We start from the raw sequence: 21128 nt of genomic DNA, 5'->3' as shown, positions 1-21128 counted from the left end.
ATGCTATTATTCTACAACTTTTCAGGAGATATTCCCAGCTTTTCTAGCAGAACACGGAGTTCTTTACCTAACCCATTACTAGTGTACCCAACCTCCTCTGCTTTTGTTTTTCAGAGTTAAACAGTTGGCTGTGGCACTTTACCATCAGATAAGACCAAGACACTGTCATCAACCCATCACTTAGAGTATTTCATCAGGCTAAATTAACTCAGTTCTTTGGCTTATAATTCGTCTAGATCTTTCCACATTCTTAGTCACTTTTAGTTACTCTTAGGAACACTTTCCAAGTTTTCCACAACAAATCCAAACTCAATTATTTTAATACCTACTATGCGAAGCCGCATCTAAAAATATACAAACTTATGAAACACACACATTCTGTATTACCTGAACATGCGATCTGCATTAACTGTATTACATGGCTAGACAGAGGCAGTCAGTAGGGCATTCCAGAACACAGGCTCATGGGCAAAATGGTATAGTACATCTCTCCCCATACACTAATGGGCAATGCAACAGAAACTGGGGCTGTAAAATAAAGCAAAGCAGCCCTGATCAAAAGAACCTAAAAGCCTAGTGAAGTGGGGTTTAAAAATAGTTTGCAAGTCTTTTACCATCAAAAATGTTATGTAAATACCCAAGAGATAATGGAAGACAAGAGCTGCAAAGAAAATGACCCCCACTTCCACCTCAGCCATGCCACCTGGGATTCAAACCGCCTCTGCAAACCTGGGGCAACCTGGAGCAGTCCAGCATCAAGGGGATTAAAAGTGCACCCCACTTCATCTTCTTTTAATGCAACACTTAACACACTGCGCCTACCTGCATAGCAAGTACTACATAAGAATTTGTTAAATGAAACATGAAGACGATGGAATAATTTACAAGTCACTGGTTGAAAGATTGGGAATGTCAGGGGTACAAGGAAGAAGTGGAATTGTCAGACACAAGCCAGAAAAGTTTAGTCCAAATCACCAAAATACAAACTGAAAAACTGTAAAGGTGCTAGGCGCAATGGTGCATGCCTGTAATCCCAGCACTCGGGAGGCTGAGACAAGGGGATCACTGCCTGGGCTACACAGGCCAGCCTGCCTACACAGTGAGTTCAAACCCAGCCTGAACTGCATAATGAGACCCTGTCTCAAAAAAAAAAAGTAAAGATGTCTCAAAAAAAAAAAGTAAACGTGACCAGTTTCTCTTAAAAGCCCAGGAAAAAGCTCATCTTAACCACTTTTTACTTTCCTCCTGCAATTCTTGTTTTCCTTAGCCCTGTCTGCTGCTACAGTGGTTTCTTCAAATCTTTCCTGACTTCTTCAGACTCACAACTCTCCATCTCCCCCTCCGCAGAGGATCTTCTCAGCACACCCAGATCAGAGTCCTTACCGACCTGCCCCTGTGTGCACTGTTTCCCTCCTCACCTAGGCTTGCCTCTGGGACAGAAGACTTCTTCTTCAGATCCATAGCCAGTAGCCTTGGATCACCCTGGGTCCCGAGTCTCCAGGAAGGTCCTGGATGTGACCCTCTCTCCTGCACCTTCAACTCTGCCCTCTGTGCCAGCTCCTTCCCATCAGGATTTACACATGGTCAAGTTTCTCATCTATTAAAAAAAAAAAAAAAAGTCCTCTTCTTTCTTGTGTGTGTGCTTTTCAAATTAATTTTACTGGTACATTTTAGGTATACATAATGATCATATTCATCAGTCACAGGGAATCTGTAGCTGTACATGATATATCTTGATTCTTATTTTCTCCCATTCTCCACGTAGGTATTTTTTACTTTTCTTTAACTGCCAAGCTTGGGAAAGGTATGACTCCAACTGTATCATCTCCTCATCTTCCTCTAACTTTCATCAGCATATGGCGATATGGTTACCTCTACTGACCAGAAGATGCCCCTTCCCTGCCCAAGTGACATTTTCAGCCTTCTTGTCTACCATCTCTGGTCTTTACTTTCCTCATGCCATTGTCTCTAGTTTTCCTCCTATTCTTCAAAAGCTACCCTGCTTCCTGAAATGTTCACATTCCTCAGAGTTCTGTCCTGGGCCCTTGAGCACTTGTCACTGTTAGTAACAATAACTCCCTGGAGGATTCTAAAAGTACAAAACCTGACATAAATCCCCATTACTGGCTGGAGATGCCCCATCACTCAGGCAGAAAACATGAAATGAAAGGAAAGGAACCACTTCTCTACATACTCACATTCCCTATTTACCCGACAGCAATCTCATCTATTCCCCAGCCGGAATTATTACATAGGTACAAACTTCCAAGGCTTAATCTACAACCAAGTTTCCTGTCCTAAATGTCAGGTCTGTGGTCCAACACAAGATGGCTTACAAGCATCTCAAACTCAAGTTCTAAACCAAATTCACTTTTAACCCTCCCCCCAATCTTCACTTAGCCTCTACTTTCTATTTCAGTAAGTAGTACCACCATCACCTAACCTCCCACACCAGCAGTCTCAGCTCCTGGTGGGCTTCTCTCTTTTCAACAGGTCTTTTCTCACCATGGCCTTCCTCAGGAACTTCACTGAAGTCTACAGGTCTGGCCCAGAGTGTGTCAGATATTGCTGCAGACGTTAAGTATACAGCAGTGAACACATCAGGCTTAATTCTAGACAGAGGAGACAGGCAAACAGAAAAATAAAAGGACAAGATAATTTCAGATGGTAATAAAAGCTACAAAGAAAGCAAGGCAGGCAGGGTGATGGGATGGGGACACTTTAGACAGGAAGGGTCAGAGCAAAACCAGAAGGTTACATTTAAGGTGAACGTGAATAACAAACAGAAGCAGGTCTCACAAAGACCAGAGGCTGCCCATTCCGGGCAGAGGGAGGAGCCATGTGAAAAGGTCCCAAGGCAAAAATGAGCTGGGGAGTTCAAGAAAGAGAGAAGCCCAACAAGGCTAGAACAGGGACAGATAGCACCTTGCTGACCACCATGAAAGCAACGGCAAGTCACTGAGCATTTCAGGACAGCAACTGATATAATCCACTTTGAATTTCCTAAAGTTCACTTTTTCTGATAAGGGGGAAAAAATAGTTTAGGAAGAGGGCAAGAACAGGGAGTAGGAAAACCAGTCAGAAATATAATATTCCATACAAAAGGAGTTGGTGCTTGAGATGGGTATGAACAAATTCAGGAAATATTCTGGAATCAAGGGTAATTTCTAGATTATTTTAGGTCTAATTTACATAAAGAACAATTACATACAGTATATGACTTAAGCAACTTTTGATGAATGCCTACCAAGATCCAAAATATTTCCATCACTCTAGAAATTGATCCCAAGTTCCCTTTCCCACTCAATTCCCTTCCATACAAGCAACATCAACCTGATTCATTCATTGTGCTCTATTTCTGCACCTCAATCCTTAGAACACATATCAGTAGTTTGTCCCTTTGCATTGTGAGCAGCCTTCCATTCCATGTATATCCAGCTTACTTATCCATCCTGTTCCAAAGTTCAGTTATTATGAATATGATTACTATATTATTTGTGGGCATTTTCATTTTTCCTAAATAAATAGCTAAAAGTGAAAGTGCCAGGTCATAGGGTAGATATATGTTCAACTTTTTAAGACCTGCCAAACAGATTCCCAAAGTGGTTCCATCATTGTATATTCCCATCAGCAGTGTACTGACTTCCAGATGCCTGATTTCTAGGTGTTCTGCCTGAATAACTACAAACACTTTCAGCTCTCCAAACACATTTCTTTCTACATTTTTTTTAAAAAGAATTTTTTAACAGGGCATGGTAGCACACACCTATAATCCCAACACTTGGGAGGCTGCAGGGGGAGGGTCACTGTGGATTTGAGGCCACCCTGGGTTATGTAGTCAGTTCAAGGCCAGTCTGGGCTATACAACAAGATCTTATCTCAAAAAAAAAGAAAAAGAAAAAGAAGGAGGAGAAGGAGGAGAGGGACTGGGAGAAAAGAAAAGGAAAAACAGAACTTTGTCATGCACTCCAAGGACACCTTTTCTCCTCGCCCAATCCCCTTTGCTGTTTACCTCATGGTATTTATTCCGTCAACAAACATCCTCAAGGATGAGAAAAGCCTGGGGTGGAGAGAGTGTTCTGGATAAAGCAGGATCCTGAAAAGTTCTCCAAGTAGGAAAGAGCTTGGAACCTTAAGACTGATGGAAAGTGAAAGTGGCTTGAGGACAGTGAGGAAGCACAGTCAGAGAGGGGCCAAGGGCCGGGTTATCCAGGGCCTCTTCAAAGCGCTATGGGAGTTTCCAAGCCAGCCTGAACTACATAGTGAGACTCTGTCTCAGAAAGAAAAAAAAAAAAAAAGTGCTATGGAAAATCATCAAAAAAAATTTTTTTTTGGTTCCGGGGGTCTTTGCCCTAAACGGGGCAGGCAGCAGAACCACTGAGCTAAATTCCCAACCCCATCAAAATATTTTAACCAAATAAGAGACGGGTGACTCTTGGCTGCTTTGCACAAAGAAGAACAGAGGGAGACGTGAGCAGAAATGGGGAGACCATATTAAGAGGCCACCACAGTGTTGCAGGAGATGACAGCAGCTTAGAGGGTGCTGGCAGGAGTATTACAAAGTCCTATTACAGAAACAGTACTGACAGTAACCTGGAGACAATGAGAGGGTGGTTAGGACAGAACGAACGTGATCTGAGAAAGAGGGTAAATAGCAATGCCACTTATGGCAAAGGGGACAAATGGGGAAGAGTTTGCAAAGGGGTCAGACCTTGACTTATAAAGCCCCAGGTACAGGTGAGAATTCCAAGTAGCCATGTCAAATAGGAGGTGGAGGAACTGAGAGAGGTTTAACTGAAGACATCAATGTGGACATGACTAGCTTATGGGCAATCATGAGAAGCCTGGGGCTGACAAGATCACCCAGGAAGAGAGCACTCAGGGAAAAAAGCGTCCAGAATGCCAGTGGTCAGCCAGAAGGGCAGGAACAAGCACAGAGGTAAGAAAAGACTGGCAAGGCAGAAGCCAGTTAATGAGGAAACACTTGGTCCCCCTTTGAGAAGCCTCCAGTGACCTTTCAAGGCAGGCACCTTGTTCTGCCAAGGTACTTCCGATAGCCCCGTTTAACCACCCTTCTCTACTGGGCAGGTATTTGAGGCTATAACTCAATAGGATCAGCAGAAAACAGCCCTATTCTAGGTTAGCGTCTTGGTACACAAGGAGCACAAGGTGGAATGTTTGTGAAGGGACAGCTACCACTCACTGAGCGCCATCCTCAGCAACTGCACTCCAGCATATACTTTCCTATTTTAATCCCTTTCCCAACAGCCCAGAAGGAGTTACATTTCCATTTTACAGGTGAGGTGACTATTTTGCTCAGGCAAAACACCTAAAGCCACTGCTGAGAAGTGATGCAGCCAAGATGAGGGTGCACACCCTCCTGTTCTCACTCTGCTGCCTCCATGAAGTGCTCAGTGCTCAGGCCTCCCACAGCCAAGCGTGTGCTCGAATTACTGCCAAGGGGCACGGAATCTATCCTAATAACTGGCCCCCACAGAACCCCATGCTCTCAGGGCAGCACCACAAGTCCATCAGGGAAATGAATCACCATGCTGGTCAGGCACAGGCAACATGCTCTGGGGCGCTTCTAATTGTAGAGGTGAAACCAGGCTTCCTTGAAGCTGAAGTCTGGATGGAAAAGAACTTAGCCCTGCTGGGACCTTAACTCCTCAGTCCCAGAACCCAATCTTAGCCACACCTCTGAAGTTGCCCTCACATCTAAAAGGCCTCACTCTAACCGAACATGACAAAGGGAAGTTCTCCATGTCATCCACTATGATCCAAGATGTAATCAAGATGAGAAACCAGTGGGACCTAAGAAGCCAACACCACACATCTTTGTGAAAAGTTAACAGTGACACAAATTTCTGTGTCTGTCCTCGGCTTTACATTGATGTGCAGTTTCTCCCTTGATTTCTTCAGCTTGGAACTATATGTGCTTTTTACAAATTTCCTGAGTATATTAGAACCCAGAGGCTTCCTTTCCTTTTTCTATTCAGGGGCAACTGTCAACTTTGAATGCTCTGGTGGGAGCAGGGGGTTTCAGTGGAAAAAACACTGGCCTACAAGGCAAAGAGCACGGTCTTACCCTTGATTGTGTTGGTGTAACATTTCTCAACTTAGGAAGCCCATGGTGTCTTTCCTAAGTTGTAAAGCCAAAGGGTTCGACTAGATAATTTCTTGTTTCTTCTGGTTCCAAAAAAATTTTTTATGTTGGTACCAGGGATCGAGCCCGGGTCCTTGCGCTTACAGGGCAGGTGGCAGAACCACTGAGCTAAATCCCTGGCCTGGTCCCAAAATTTTATAATCAGAGGTTACGGAAGGGGTGGGAGAAGGCACACTGGAGGGGCTGGCCAAGGTATACTCTCCTGGGTATGCTTAATAAAGCCTGGCTAACCTGCACGGTTTTCTCGCCTCCCACAGCCCCTGCTTAGAGCTGCCCTTGTCCCCCACTCAGGTTCCACACTTGGGATCTTCTATTTGAAGCAATATATACTTGGCAAAATGGTCTCACACAGAACTTATGAGTGTTTGCTAGCTTTGTGTGAAACATTAACACAATACAACAATTACAAAATCCCAATCCAAGGGCCAGGGATCTAGCTCAGTGGCACTGGGCCTGCCTCGCAAGCACAAGGTCCTGAGTTCAAGCCTCAACACTGGGAAGAAAGAAAAACCCAAACAAACCAGAAGAGAACAAAATCCCAGTCCAATTCCTTCAAAGAAAGCAAACACAACAGAAGGATGTTTCCTACAGTGCCTAATGCTCACCAGTATTACAACGCATCTCTGCACTTTTCATCAGGACAACTTTTAAAAAGCAGACATTGTCCCCTTCTGCAGCTTTAATGATACTGCTAACAAACTCTTAACACTCTTCTGACTAGTTTCCTGTCCACAAAGCATAAAGCTATAAACAGAGCTAAGACTTCAACCAGGCCACTTCCATCCTTTTGGATTCACTTCTCCGAAGTTTGAGGGCTAAAGCAAATTGCTTACTTTAACACCATTTTCATTCATCGTACAGATCAAATTCAACTACCCTGCTCTCAAAAAAGGTTTCCAAACAGGAACATCTTTGAGACCACTCAAGTAGTGCTCCAAGTCACTATGCCATTGTTTAGTCATTCGTTCACAGCTATTATTATTACCTCCTGTCTACAGTGTCTCCAAAGCAGGTGTCTTGCCCACCACTGCACCTCCTCTGCTTAAAGCAATGTCTACAAACACTGGACAATGAAAAGTAGAGCATATACACAGCAGGACTTGAATCCACATTCAGGGATGCGACACTCAAAGTGTGGAAACCATTTTTCCACCAGGCTGATGTTCAAGTGTTCAAGGAACTTCTACCTTTTCCTACAGAATGCTTACATGTGCATACTGCAATAAGGACATTTTCCCTAGCAGTTAGTGTTTTCTATTTCTTAATTCCACACAAAGCATCAGATAACAAGGCACAGATACACCAACAACTCCAGTCAAGCAGTGCACCTTCCTGCTGGGTCACATGCATTGCCTGCAAAGGAAGCACCGCTCTAAGCAGAAGGTTCTGATTCTGTCTGTCATCAGGAGGACCTTTTCACTTATACTGTACACACCATGGATATTGAAGGACTTTCAAGAGTCCTGAGGATGTAGCTCAATGGTAGAGTACCTGCCTAGCATGTGTGGAGCCCTGGGTTCCATCCCCTGTCCAGAGAGAGAAAAAAAAGACTTTCAAGAGCCTAACTAATAATCATTAGCTGGGTGTGGTGGCACATGCCTATAAAATCAGCACTTGGGAGGCTGAGGCAGGAGGATTGCTTCAAGTTCAAAGCCAGTCTGAACTACATAGTGAGAACCTGTCTCACAAATAAAAGTCTAATAAAAAACTATTTAGTCTTAAATACATTATGACCAGATTATACTCTACTATGAAAACCTTGACTTCAATATATTTCAAATATATAACTTTTGCGAGCTATGTACCCCAATATAAATAGGATTTTACTGTTTGGCTTTGTTACACACACACACACACACACACACACACACACACACACACCTGGTACCGGGCATCAAACTCGGGACCTTGTACTTGCAAAGCAGGCATCGCACCACCAAGCTAAATCCCTGGCCTATTACTTTTTCTTCTTAACCTCCACAAAAAGAAAATAAATAAAACAGAGTTGGGAGCCAGACAGATCTAATGATCACTGAAGTGCCACAAGCACAAAGCCCCTAAGAGGAAGTATCCTTACGGCATTCTGGGGACAGGGGTCTTTTGTAAACACATTTTTAAGTCTTTCCTGGTCAGAGTGAGAGGAGTCACCGTATAGCATGATTCCTGTGCACTGCAAACCCATGACACAAACAGGAAAAATGACAGCCCTTTATGTATTACCACTCATTGAGCTGATATAAAAACTTTCAGTTCAAGAAAGAATAGCAGAATTGGATTTGAAAAAATCTCTTAATAGATCAAACCTCAGGCATCCTGGCAAAATTAGCCAGGTATGTGGAAAGTGAAAGTTTAGAAAACTTCCAAGGGTCACAAAAGTAACAAATAGTAACAAAACAGTATCAACAAGCAGTAACAAAAACCATGCTTCCAAGGGAATGTAAAAAGAATTAAGATGTGGTATGTCTATGTACCAATTACCCCTGGCGACTATAATCATCATGTACTACAAACATATACTGATTAAAACAAACAAACAAACAAACACGTTTCCAGTGTTTCACTCAGGTCCAGATTGCAGGCTTATCACAGCTTTAAACTAAAAGTCAGGCGTGTTGACACATGCCTATAATCCCAGCACTCTGGGAGGCTGAGGCAGAACAAGTTCACCCTGGTCAACTTAGGATGACCCTGTCTCTAATAATAATAAATAATAATAATAATAATAATATAAATTAAAAGGCTGGGCATGGTGGTGCACATATATCTCCAGTTATTTGGGAGGCTGAGACAGGAAGATTACAAGTTCAAGGCCAATGTAGGCAACTTAGCAACACCCTATCTCCAAATCAAATAAAAGAGCTGAAGATGTAACTCAGCCAGGCAAGGAAAAAAAACTAAACTAAAAAAATAAAGTCAGGTGAAATAGTACACACTGGCAATCCCAGTTACTCCTGGTAGCTGAGGTAGGAAGATCCCAGACTTAAGGCCAGCTAGGCAACTTAGTGAGACCCAGTTTCAAAATAAAATTTAAAAGGGCTGGGGATGTAGCTAAGTGCTAGAGTGCTTGCCTAGCATATGTGAGTCCCTAGCATATGTCAATTCCAAGTATCACATAAAAAATAGAAAGGGATGGGACACAGCATGAAGATGTGGATTCCAAAGTTAGATTTACCACTAGCTGATTTGTGCCCTGAGCAGCTGTAACAGACATGGCACAGGCTTTGGAGCCAAGGAGAGGGGAGTTATATCCAAGCCCTGACCCTCATTAGCTCTATGACCTCTGAAAAAAAGGAAAAATAATCCACCTCTCAAAGCCTGCAGGATGGAGAATGCTAACACAAAATATCTTGGACAGAGTCTAGCATAAAGGTTTGTTTTTTATACAAATATCTGCATCCTTTCTTACTTATGTAATGAGATGACTGAATTTACCAAAAGTCCAACTCAAATTTTTTCCTTCTTTTGGTACCAGGGATCAAACTCAGGTCCTTGCACTTGCACAGGAGGTGGTGAAACCACTGAGCTAAATCCCCAGCCCTCCAACTCTTAATTTCTTAGTCAAAACAGATGTGATCATTTCTACTATACTCCATTTCACTTTAGAGAACTACGTATATTGCTAAAAGGTTATAAAGCCTAAAATCCAAGTCTCCTAACATCTTACCAATTTAGCAAAGTTCTCTCACATATATATACAAACTGTCTCAGTAGATTAAGTTTTATACGGAAGATCTCAAATAATTTACGAATCTGGGTAGCTGTTTAAAAGTGTTCACCTATGTGACAGGCCTGATGTTAACAGAAAACCATCTCCAAAGTCAACATTATGAGCACAGCCTCCATCCATGCTGAGGCCCTTTCATAAACTTCAGAGTGAATAAATAAGAAATTATATTACACCACATTAGGTACATGTCCTTCAAGGATCAAAATTTAAGACAGACAAGACCAACTTCTGAGGTTGGTCTAGAAGTACTTACTAGTCAAAAGTATGCCCTAAGGCCCTCACACACCATAAAATCAGTGAAACTAATTGAGGTTCTTGGCATCTGTGAGGAGGCATCTTGCTACCATTAAGGAATAAATCGGGGATGCAAATAATTAGTGCAGCCTGAGGTGACAGTTAATTCCACTAGCCTACTATTTCACAGATTTTACAGAAATCCACTTCACCCCTACTCTGAGAATATCAAAGGTGGAAATTCCAAAGCCAGCCAAATGCCCCTTTTAAGATCGTTCTCCAGACCCCCAGCGCGGAAAGCCCCTTTAACATACACCAACCCAATCTCACATTATCTACATTTCCCCAGTAGTCAAACACTGTCTGAAACATTGTCTTTTTGCTGTTAACTTTTACACACGCGCGCACACACACAGCCCACTCAGCTAGGCTAGAAGACTGCACATTTTCTATTCTGAAGCACAGAACAGCACCTGGGATTTGAGGAAAGACTGCCCTGACCAAGTTTTATGCTCTGGTGAAGCAAAAGGCTGGAAACTGAGGCAGGCTTCCTCTTACACCTTGTATTTTTCAAAAAACAGTGCCTATGGTCAAGATGAAAGCATGAAATAGGAAAGACAAAAAAAGGAAAAAAAAAAACACCCAACTCCAAACCCGTGCAATGTATGACCTGGAAGAGTCTTTTAACAGATGAGGAAATCGGGGTGTTGAGAGGTAAGTAACGCCCAAGGCAACAGTTTATCTGGTACCAAAGCTGTAAGTTTGATTCCTGGTCAGAATTAAGTGCAGTCTCCCCATCCACCAAGCTGCTACCCAAGTAAGATGTTTTATAAAACTCTTCACTGAGGCTGTTAACATAAGGGTCCAATTATCATTTAAAGATCAGCCTGTTAGATAATGGCTCAAAAATTCCATCCACTTTACAGCATTTACGGGGTGGGGGGGGTGGGGAGGAGCGGGTGAAATCCTAATTCTAATCTGTCCCCTCGGGGCCAACCAAAGAGTTGAACCTAAGACAGCCCCACAGCGCCAGTATCCCCAGCCACAAACCGAGGAAGGCAGCAGCGGCTCCGCATCACTCCCCGCCCCCCAACTCACTAAATTCTACTCCCCTCCCGCCGCAGGCTGGCCCGATCCGACAACTCTCCTCGAACCACCACTTCCCCCCACCTGCAACGGGTGAGGAGCTCAGGGCCCCCAATCACGCACCCTGCCCTGCTCGCCGCGGAGGAGGAAAGAGAGCCCCACACAGGAAATACGTCCCGGCCCCGCCGGCCGGTACCTGCCCTCCGCTGCCACCCTGCGAGAAGCTCCCGCGTCCACATGGCTTCAGGTGTTCGCGCGGCAATAGGCGGACCCCGTCCCTCCCGCAGCCCTGCGCCCGGCCCCGGCGCGGCCCCTCTCCGCCCACCCCAAGCCCGGCCCTCCTCCCGCAGCGAGGCGGCAGGCGCTGCCGATCCCCCCGGGGCGACCCAGGGCAGTCCAGTCGGCGCGCGCCCCGGGCGCCGCCCGCTCACCCGGCCGCCTCGGGTCCCAGGCCGCGCAGAGCAGGTACCTCCTTCCGCAGTTCAGCCGGAACCGGCGTCTGAGCCCGCTCGGACACTTCAGCGCTGACGCCGGACCCGACCCCTGTCCCTCAGCACCCCAGGCCTGGCCCGGCACCCCGCAGTCCTCGCCGCACCCCAGCTCGGCTCGGACTCCGGGGGTTCAGCACTCTAGGTCCGGCTGGGTGAGGACCTCTGACCAGCCCCGCCGGCCTGCCCGACTGCCTCCCCGGCCCGGCGGCAGTTACCTGTGGGAGCCCCCCGCCCCGGCCCGCGGCCTCCGCCGGGGGCGGGCGGGGAGGAGGGAGCGGCGGCGGGCGGCGCTGCGCGGGGTGGGGGTGGGGGTGGTTCCGCCGCCTCCAGCTCGGACGCCCCGGCCGGCGGCGGGGCGAGTCGGGGCCGTGGCCCCTCGAGGCTCGCTCCGGCCCGAGCGCTCGCTGGCTCCCGGTCAGGCGCGCCTCAGGGCGGGCTCCCCCGGCGGAGGCCGCGGCCGCCTCGCAGGGGCCGAAAGCGGCTCGGCTCGGGGTTTTTTCTCTCCATTCTCCCAACACACAGGAAATAACAGAACGTCAGGTGACGGCCCACGGCCAATGGGGAGGCTCTGAACTGCGACGCGCGCGCGGGCGGGCGCGCGGCGGGGCGGGGCGCGGGGCGGGGCGCGGGGCGGGGCCGGCGCGCGTGTGCCCACCCGCGTGCGGCGACGGCGTCGAGGCCCGCGCGCGCCGGGTCCCGGCCCCGGAGACACCCCCCCCCACGCGGCAACCGGGGTCGCGCCTGGTTCCCTCCGCGGCTGCGGGGCATAGCTCTCTGCCCGCCCTGTACAATCTTGGCCGTCTTAGGGGTGGCCGCGAGCCAACTTTCTGGGGAGTTGGTGGCCCAGAGTCTCTCACTAGGATTTCTGGAGCTCCCTGGAGTCTCCTAAGCTAGAGTCGCACCTTTGGCAGCCAAGTCCTGCGGGATCCAATGGCGGCCCCTACCCGCCACGCAGCCTCTGCCCTCTGAGTATCGCTCTGTTGCCACCTTTGCCCCGTAGCTCTGGGTGTCTTTGGATGAACTTGGGCCCTCTCTGAGCTTGAGTTTCCTCCTCCATAAAAAGCAAGAGGATGCAGAAATCCTGCCTGACTCACGTGTGAAACAGACGCTCCACAAATATCATTGCCCTCTCCTGCGAAGGATCTGAGATGTTGCGATGCCTGGCAACCCGACCCCAGGTCCAGAAATGACTGGGAGATGTGCCCTGCCCGGATGTCAGCCTGCCCCAGCTTTCCTTTTCCAGAGCAAAGGTAGGACGTGACTTTTTTGCCTTAAGAAATCTCCTTTGTAGAACAACCACTGTGTGGATGTTGGTGCCCTGTGATCTCTGCTATCCACAGCCAGTGAGAAGGGGATGTGTTTGCAGTATTTGCATCCTGCCTTCCACTCACCCAGTAACCTGGCCAAATTCTCTCCCCACTTTGGGCCTTGGTTTCCCATTGGAGAATCTGGATTAGATGTCCTTAATGTGAGCTAAAATTGCTAGCTCTAAATTAGACCCACATCTGTCCTAGATGTTAGGAGAGTGTGTGGCTTCCTCTCCTGCAGCAACCCAACTTGAAAGTGATCTGGGATTGTGAAAGCTTCGGGCAGCAGGTGAAGGCTGATGAGAGTCAGGTGTAGTCTGGGGCCCAGGTTTCAATACATCTGAAGCCATGCAGGTCCCCCAGGCCTAGCTTTACCCTTTCACCTTTCACCCTCCGGGAGAGCAGTTAATGCTTTGCTTTGCCTCCTGTCAGCTAGGGAGGATTTGGGGATCCCAGGCAGAGCCTGGGTTGGTTCTGGGCCCCCTAGCAGAAGGATGTGGTTGGGGAAGGCAGTGATTTCTGGCTTCTGTCCAACCTCGCAAAGTGGAGCCAGCTCCAATGCAGGTTAAGACTATTCCTGGGGATTGATTCCCGAACACCTCCTGCATGCCAGGCAGGGTGCCAAGCTCTTCCAGGGCAGAGCTGAACAGGCTACCAGGCCCTGCCTGCTGGCTGTTCCCATTGTTCTTGTAACTGTGTTTCATTTTCAATTTCTCAAGCACTGGAGACTTAAAAGACTACTACCTGGCTTCAGCCTGAGTCTGGGCTGCAGAGGGAAAGGTGGGAGGGACTCAGCAAAATCATGTTTCTAGTCAGAAATGGGAGAATCCAGAGGTGCTTTCTAAAGACTGGGTGTTAGGGGCACTCTCATCTTCTTGGGAGAATTCATGAAAAAGCTAAGCGCTTTTTCCTCACAGCCTCCTGTGCCATAATTCTTACCTTCCTTAGCTCACTTTGCCTCAGGGTAGGAGGGGGAGGGGAGCCACAGCAGAGCCTCATTCAACTGGGAAAGAGCCCTCCCTGGCTCCAGGCTCTTGTTTGCCTCCTGCTTCTTAACCCTAAAGCCTGCCTAACCCTAAAGCCCCCTCCCCACTCTTCCAAACCCTGCTGGAACACTGCCCAGCTAGCTGACATTCACCTGGAAACTTCCCCAGTCCTCCCACAAGGCCAACCAGGCCTCTTAGCCACTGGCAACCTGTCACTTCCCTTTCAGTACCATTTGGAGGCAGAAAAGGCACGAATGTCACAGTTAACAGACAGATAGTGGCCTTAGACAAGTCACTTCACCTCTGTTGGTTTCTTTGGCTATAAAATAGGGATAATATTGGGCCAAGAATTTAGCTGAGTAGCACCAGGCCTGCCTCGAAAGCACAAGGTCCTGAGTTCAATCCCCGGCACCACCAAAAAAAGGGGGGGGGGGATATTACCTTACTAATGGGTATTATAGGAATCTAAAGAAAGGTGTGTAAATAACCTGATACAGTAGCAGGCAGGTATCCACTCTAGTTACAGTTCTGTGATGTGAACACAATGTAACACATGAGCTGCCCTAGGCTCAGAGAAGTTAAGTCATTGCCCAAGGTGCTACAGTGGCTGAAGCACAGTAACTAGGAGCCCTTTCCCCTTTGATCCCATTAGCTCTCTTTGTCTCAAATGTATGGATCTTGTTTTCCCTTTCACACTTTCTGGTCTGGAGGGAAAAACAGATCAGCTGTTGTTTTTCTCCCTTTCTCCTAACCCAGTCCACTCAAAAAGATACTTATTCAACTGAATCAGTGTGTATCAATTCCAGAAGCAAAATTAATCCTTTCCCTCCTCCTCTGGCTCAAAGATGGCTTTTGGAAACTCTGTGTCACTCCTTTTATTACAAACTCCTCTGCCCTCCTCCAGGCGCCTGGGCCACTCCAGGATTATAAATGGAGCCTTCTGCCTCTAGGTCACTGATTCCACTACCATCTGTCACCACGGATTGATTGAGGAACCTGGCCCTGCTCGGCAGATCAGTGACTTGTGCGAAGTGAGCCAGGGGGTCGGTGCCTTCAGCAGCAGGCTGATGTCCTTCCTCTCACTGACTGGCTCTCCTGGTCACCCAGATAGCCTTTTATCCTTCAGCAGCCCTAGCTCTCCTTCCTCTAGGAGGGGCCACCTGCAAATGACTCCAAGCGCACCAAGAGGGAGGCCTAGCATCCCAGGAGGCTTTGCCTTCAGTCTCCCAGGAGGCAACTTACAAGTCTCTGGTTGCCAGAGCCGGAAGCTCCTCCAAGCGGCCTGCTGAGCCTGCATGTCCCAAGCAGGGCACTTTCCCCAGGCAAAGTGCAAAGCAGGGGCAGCCTGGTGCTTTGCAGGCACGCATGCCCTCATTGGATGGGAGCTCCTGGGGACTAGGAGGTGCTGAAAAGGAAGAGCAGGCTCAGAACAATTTTTTTCTGGCAAGGTCAGGGAAGGGTCTAAAGCTGGGGTGGGGGGGTCCCAAACAGAGGGCCAAGGAATACCAAGATTGGAGGATGTGGGTACCAGGCAGCTGCTGGGGCCAGCCCACTGTACCAAGTGCAGAGAAATGAGATAAGGCTACAGAACCCAACAAGGGTGGAACACTTGCATCTGTGACATACATGGAATTAATTTGTTTCACACAGTCTCACAGTGGCCTCCATTCATCAGCTTGCCCCTCAACTCTGCCCTCCAAGATCGAAGCTGTGGCTTTCACTGAACTGCTGGTGAATACGTTCATCTTTCCCACTGGACTGTGGACTTCTGCCTCCCTCCAGTGTTTGGCATCCTAAGCAAGGTAGGGCACGAGGTCCACAAAAATTACATGTTAATGATGGCGATACAGACCAGAGAATTCCAGGCTCATGATGAACCACGCACTGGGTACGTCTCCCTTTAGTATTCCACTTAATGTCTGTGACAACCTGATGAGGTTGCTATGGGTGTCACATCCCCCATTTTTTAGAAAGGACTCTCCGAAGTGGAGGGATTCTAAGTAATTTGTCACAAGTTAACCAGCTTGGAAGAGGCCAAGCTGGGATTTGAACCCAGGCCTTCAGAAGTTGTACTGTTAACCACCACGCTTCCCAGCACTCAGCAACCATTGGAAAGATGGAAATGGATGGTGGGGCCATGGTTGATGGGTCCAAAAATGTGCAGGTAGATAAGGAACTGGATAGCTAAGGACAGCAGCACCACTGTCATCAGCACCAGCATCTCTCCACGGTGATGTGTGCAGGTTCTGGAGACAGAGTAGTCTAGGGGCCTCGGGCTAGAGGCCCCCCTCCTGGAGGACACTGGCCTGCCCACCACACGGCAGCCACTGTGCAACAAATCACTCGTGTACATGCAGGTGAGCACAAGAACACCTGAGCAGGTGCCAAGAAACGGGGGGGGGGGGGGGGGGAGTCGCCCTTGTACCTGGACAAACACTGGGGTCCTACTGCCAACATAGGACATTGAGCCAGAACCAGCTTGGTCTCAGCCGTGTGTGTGCGTGTGTGTTCATCAAATCATCCAATGGCTCAGAGTCTTAATTTCTTCATTTGCAAATAGGGGAAGTCAGATCCCCTATCTGGGTGATGTCATGCACTCCTCACCACAAGCCTGTGAGGCAAAGATTGTTATCTTCATTGGACAGAGCAGGAAACAGGTGCACAGTGAGGCTAAGACATTTGTCCCAAGTCACACCATTAGCAAGAAGCAGGGTTGGGATTTGGACCACTCAATCACTTAGAGCACCACAAAGGGTTAAGTAAAGAAATTATCTAATAGTCGTAGTGACAAAAGCACACTTTAAGCACTTCACCTGCAGTAACTCATTTAATCCTCATAACAAACCTAGGAAGTGGGTATTGTTCTGACTATTTTGCAGGCAAGGAAACAGATTCAGAGCAGCTAGGAGGGAAGGGTCTGAGCTGGAATTTGAACCCAGGCAAGGGGGACGGCAGAGCCCCTGCATCGTTTTATCATGAGATAACAACAGGGAGGTTTCCTTTCCATTGGGATTATTTCTGCTTGAAAGCTCAAGACTTTTAGCCACATCATTGTCTGGGCTCCACGGGAAGGCAGTGCCACATGCTGAGGCATGCTGGGAAAAGACTTTGTTCCATCCTGTTTTGTTGACATGCTCTTCATTTTTAAGCCTGAAACCCAAGCTTCCTGCTAAGAATTCAAACCGTGGAGGAAAAAACACAGTGATGCTAAGGGCCACTACTTCCTGAGCCTCTGTGCTACCTGTGCTTGGGGCTCCATATGTGTCATTTAACCTTAACCTTCGCCATGCCAGAGCAGCCCCCACTTTACAGCCGAACAAACTGAAGCCCAGAGTTCCTGAGAAGGTGCCCAAAGATGCTCAGCTAATGAGTGATGGGTCTGAGATTTGCCCCCAACTTCTCCTCCCAGATCCTGGCTCTTGACTTTAGCTGCTGCCTCTTTGCTGGGCATTTGATGGAATTGTTTCTGTCCATCTTCTAGCCTGTGCTGGTCCTTCAGTGTTGTAATTCCTGGGCCACTCAGAAGGGACCAGCATGCAGATGGATCTGGAGCTGGATGTTGCCTTCTCAACGAAGGGAGCTGGGAAACAGGGACACCCGTGTCCCTCCACTCTGTCTCCTTTCAGTGCCTCAGGAAGCAGCCAGACCTTGTGACGATCCTTGATGCTGGCCTGCAGCTCCCTGCGAGCTCTCAAGGCTAACTGCCAAAGCACATACACAGTGGCACAACCAGAAGGCGGCAGGGGCCGATGCCTTTGCCAGCAGCTCTCAATCCATCCCTGGTCCTCGACTACTCCCCTTTTCCTGACCCACTCACCCCTGCAGCTGACTCATTTCAGTCCCCTGAAGGATCTGACCTTATTTTCCCTGGCCCTGAAGTTTTCAGTGGGTGCTGAGTAGCCTTGGAATTCATGTTCATTCCTATGCTCCTAGAATGTGAAGCCCTCATCTGCTCTGCTCAGGAGTTGCTTTCCTGTCCTGTGCCTACCTACTCCCCAAGGGAGCAATGCCTTTTCCTCTCCCCTTTAGGCTGAAATTCCTCCTTCAAGTCTTACTCAAATGCTACCTCCACCAAACCCTACCTTTGTTCTTATCATTCAGTTATTCATTCAGCAAATATCTATGGCAGGCACTGAATCCAAGGGTTCCTGTTATCATGATGATCATGGTCCCAAGAGACTATATGATGAGGCTGGAAGAGAGCTCCAGGCAGAAGCAGAGGTACTGCATGGGCAAAGGCCCTGAGGCAGGGGGAGCAAGTAGATCTCTGGAAGGGAAAGGAGACCAGTGTAGTAGAAATGAAAGGAAGCTGGGCGTGGTGGCCTACACCTGTAATCCCAGCACTCTGGGAGGCTGAGGCAGTAGGATGGAGGTTTTAAGCCCAGCCTGGGCAATTTAGCAAGTCTGTCTAAAAAATTCTAAAAATCAAAAGGGCTGGGGATGTAGCTCAATTCCCAGCACTGTGGAAAAAAAAAAGGAGGAAGAAGAGAAAAAGGATGAGGATAGGAGAAGCTAGAGGTGTAGCGGGAGCACAAAGGTGCAGGCCACAGAAGGGTTCGGGGCTTTACCCTGAAGCAAAAGGAGGCACCACGGATTCGGAGCAGGGCCAATATTCATTATACACCATCCTGCTGCTGCCTGTGGCTGACCACTTGTGACAGCACAGGCCCTGCATTGGGCCACCATCCCTGGGGTGAGTCTTCGAGTCCTTCCTCCTGGACTGAGCTCTTAGGGGCAGGGCTGACCTCTGGTCATCTGGCCTCATCCCCATCATCCAGCACAAGGAACTGTCCCCAAACCTCTGTGGACCGAGCTAATGGACAGGACAACCCACTTCCTCAGAGACTTCCCTCACGGGGCAAGGCTGCCCACCCAAGGGGCTTTCCACTTTCTCTGGAAGTTACAATGCTCAAGGGAAAGTTAGACCACGGCTCAGGGAGCTCAGGGAGCTGGCACGGCATTGATGTCCACACCAAGTCAGCATACAGCACGACACCACACCAGACCTGCACCTGCTCATCTTGTGAATGACCAGAAAAAGAACTGAGATCTCACAGCCAAGAAGTGCTTTCAAGTTTACAAAGCACAAAGCCAGGGATTTAGCTCAGTGGTTTCACCGCCTGCTTCGCAAGCGTGAGGACCCAAGTTCAATCCCCAGTACCAAAAAAAAAAAAAAAACAATTTACAAAGCACATTTCACTTGAGGATCCCCACAAAGTCAACCCTCTGACATGGCTATGGTTAATGACCCATTTTACAGATGAGGAAACTGAGGCCCTGGAGAGGCAGATCCCTAGTAAGTTGTGACAAAGTCAAGACAAGCACCTGACCTAAGTATGCCTCCTGTAGAGGGAGGAGGGCTTTCTACAAACAAAAATAATAATAGTAAGAATTTAAACTATTTTAGTGGGTGTGGCATGCCTGTAATCCCAGCACTTGGGAGGCTGAGGCAGGAGGATCATGAGTTCAAGGCCAGCTGGGCTACATTGTGACTTCAAGACCAGCCTGGATTACATATTGAGACTTTGTCTTGAAAGAAAAAAAAAAATCCTGTAAAGCGACATATTTCATCAGGATGTCTGTCACGCCAGCAGTGGGAGCCAACACACCAATTCTCAGAGGCTGCGCCCCCTCTGCGTCAGATCCACACGCTCAGCCCCAGGCTGACAGCTGAGCACAGGGCGCAGGAGGAGGCTCCCTGGGCTTAGTGCTGCATACAGCAGGTGCTCGGTAAATGCTGAGTGAACTGTGGCTCAGGTGTGCTGGGTATGGTGCTCATGCGTCATTTGCCTTAACCCAGGTGTACAAAAAGGCTCAGAGCCTGAGATCACAAATCAAGTGAGGGGCAGGAACAGGGCCTGAACCTCACCCCCAAGCACAGCAAAGTGCAGGTGGGCACCAGTAGTGGCACACTCGCAAGGTAAGAACCTTGTCCCCAGCCTCTGTCCCCGTCTCCAGCTCCCAGCATTAAACCTGCCTCAGCTCCTTCTTGCTGGCAGGTGAGTATAAAAGAGCGCCAAGCCAGCTCCCCAAGTGCTGGGATTCTCGGCTTTCTCATCTGTGGACCAGGGACATTAGCACAGCCCGCCATGGAGGGCTGCATCCAACACCCACTGAATCAGTGACCCCATGTCAGAGGCTGCTGCTGTTATTCCAGCTCGGGGGCCCTGGGAGGTGGGGTGATTGACACCGCCAGCCAACAAGCTCAGGAAGTGAAGTGCCCAGAGCAAGGGATGGGCTGGGAAGTAGAGGAACAACAGCAACTGGGGCACTGGGATCCCTGGTGGCTGTCAGCCTCAGAGCCAGCTGTGGGCTGGCCGTGGCTCGCTGGCTCTACAGATGCCCACACCTGGGTACTCCCTACCGGCAGCACATGCCAGGTGCACTTGGGGCCTCCCAAGGCCCCCACCCCTACCCAGGGGCAGAGTTAGAGGAAGTGAGAGGGGCCCCCTTCTGCAGGCCGCTTTCAGGATGGGCAGGAAGAAGGCTCCCTCACCGTGGGCAGATGGTGCTGCCCAAGTCACAGTCCACTTGGAAACCTTCCAAGAAAGTTAGGAATGGGCGAATCCCAGCCCCTTAGGAGCAGCAGGGGACCTGAGAGGTGAGCAGACCCAAGTTCCCATTGTGCAGATTGGGAGCCTGAAGGCCCAGGAAGGTGACCAGAGTGTCCCCCAAACCCCACAGTGTGTGGGTGGCTATGCTGTGTCTCAGAGGTCTCTGGCCCCATGTGGCTCATTTGAGAGGTGAGTGGGCCCTTGCTGGTACCCAGGCCTCACACTCCAGCCACCTGCTCCCCTCTGCTCTCGGCCACGCTGACAGAGGGACCTGGTTTAACCTCCTATAGGAAACACCGAATCTCTAGAGCCCCTGAACACTGGGCTTGCGCTGCCCGGCCCCTACTCTGCCGTCGTGTGCAGTCCAGAGTGGGAAGACTGTTAAGTAAGCTAGTGCTTAGGGGGTCAGACAGTGCCTGCCTAACTCACAGTCAGTGCTTACAGGTCTGAACTGGCATGCTAAGTATCCCATTTTACAGCTAGGGAAACTGTTGATTTTTTTTTTTTTTTTGGTACCGGGGATCGAACTCAGAACCTTGCGCTAATGAGCCAGGTGCCGGAACCACTGAGCTCAAAC

General features: G+C 48.8%; 1 protein-coding gene across 6 annotated transcripts in view; it reads right to left on the bottom strand.

Annotated features, from left to right (window-relative positions):
* Tcf20 (transcription factor 20) overlaps positions 1 to 21128 on the bottom strand; it is a 153682-nt gene that overhangs the window by 78851 nt on the left and 53703 nt on the right. For 2 of the 6 annotated variants that reach the window (XM_013072514.3, XM_004845469.3), the window contains exon 1: positions 11920 to 12231. The exons of 1 other annotated variant lie outside the window; for it this stretch is intronic. The gene's annotated coding sequence lies outside the window, so the exon portion shown is untranslated. Of the gene's footprint in view, positions 1 to 11682; positions 11882 to 11919; positions 12233 to 21128 lie in introns of those variants that run through there. 3 more of the 6 variants (XR_002395240.2, XM_004845467.3, XM_021258853.2) reach the window with 3 other exon arrangements.

The sequence above is a fragment of the Heterocephalus glaber genome, unplaced genomic scaffold, assembly GCF_053883595.1.
Source record: "Heterocephalus glaber isolate CG9 unplaced genomic scaffold, H.glaber_assembly_v1.0 deba00001444, whole genome shotgun sequence".
Classification (NCBI taxonomy): Eukaryota; Metazoa; Chordata; class Mammalia; order Rodentia; family Bathyergidae; genus Heterocephalus; species Heterocephalus glaber.
This window is presented reverse-complemented; position numbering and strand designations above follow the sequence as displayed.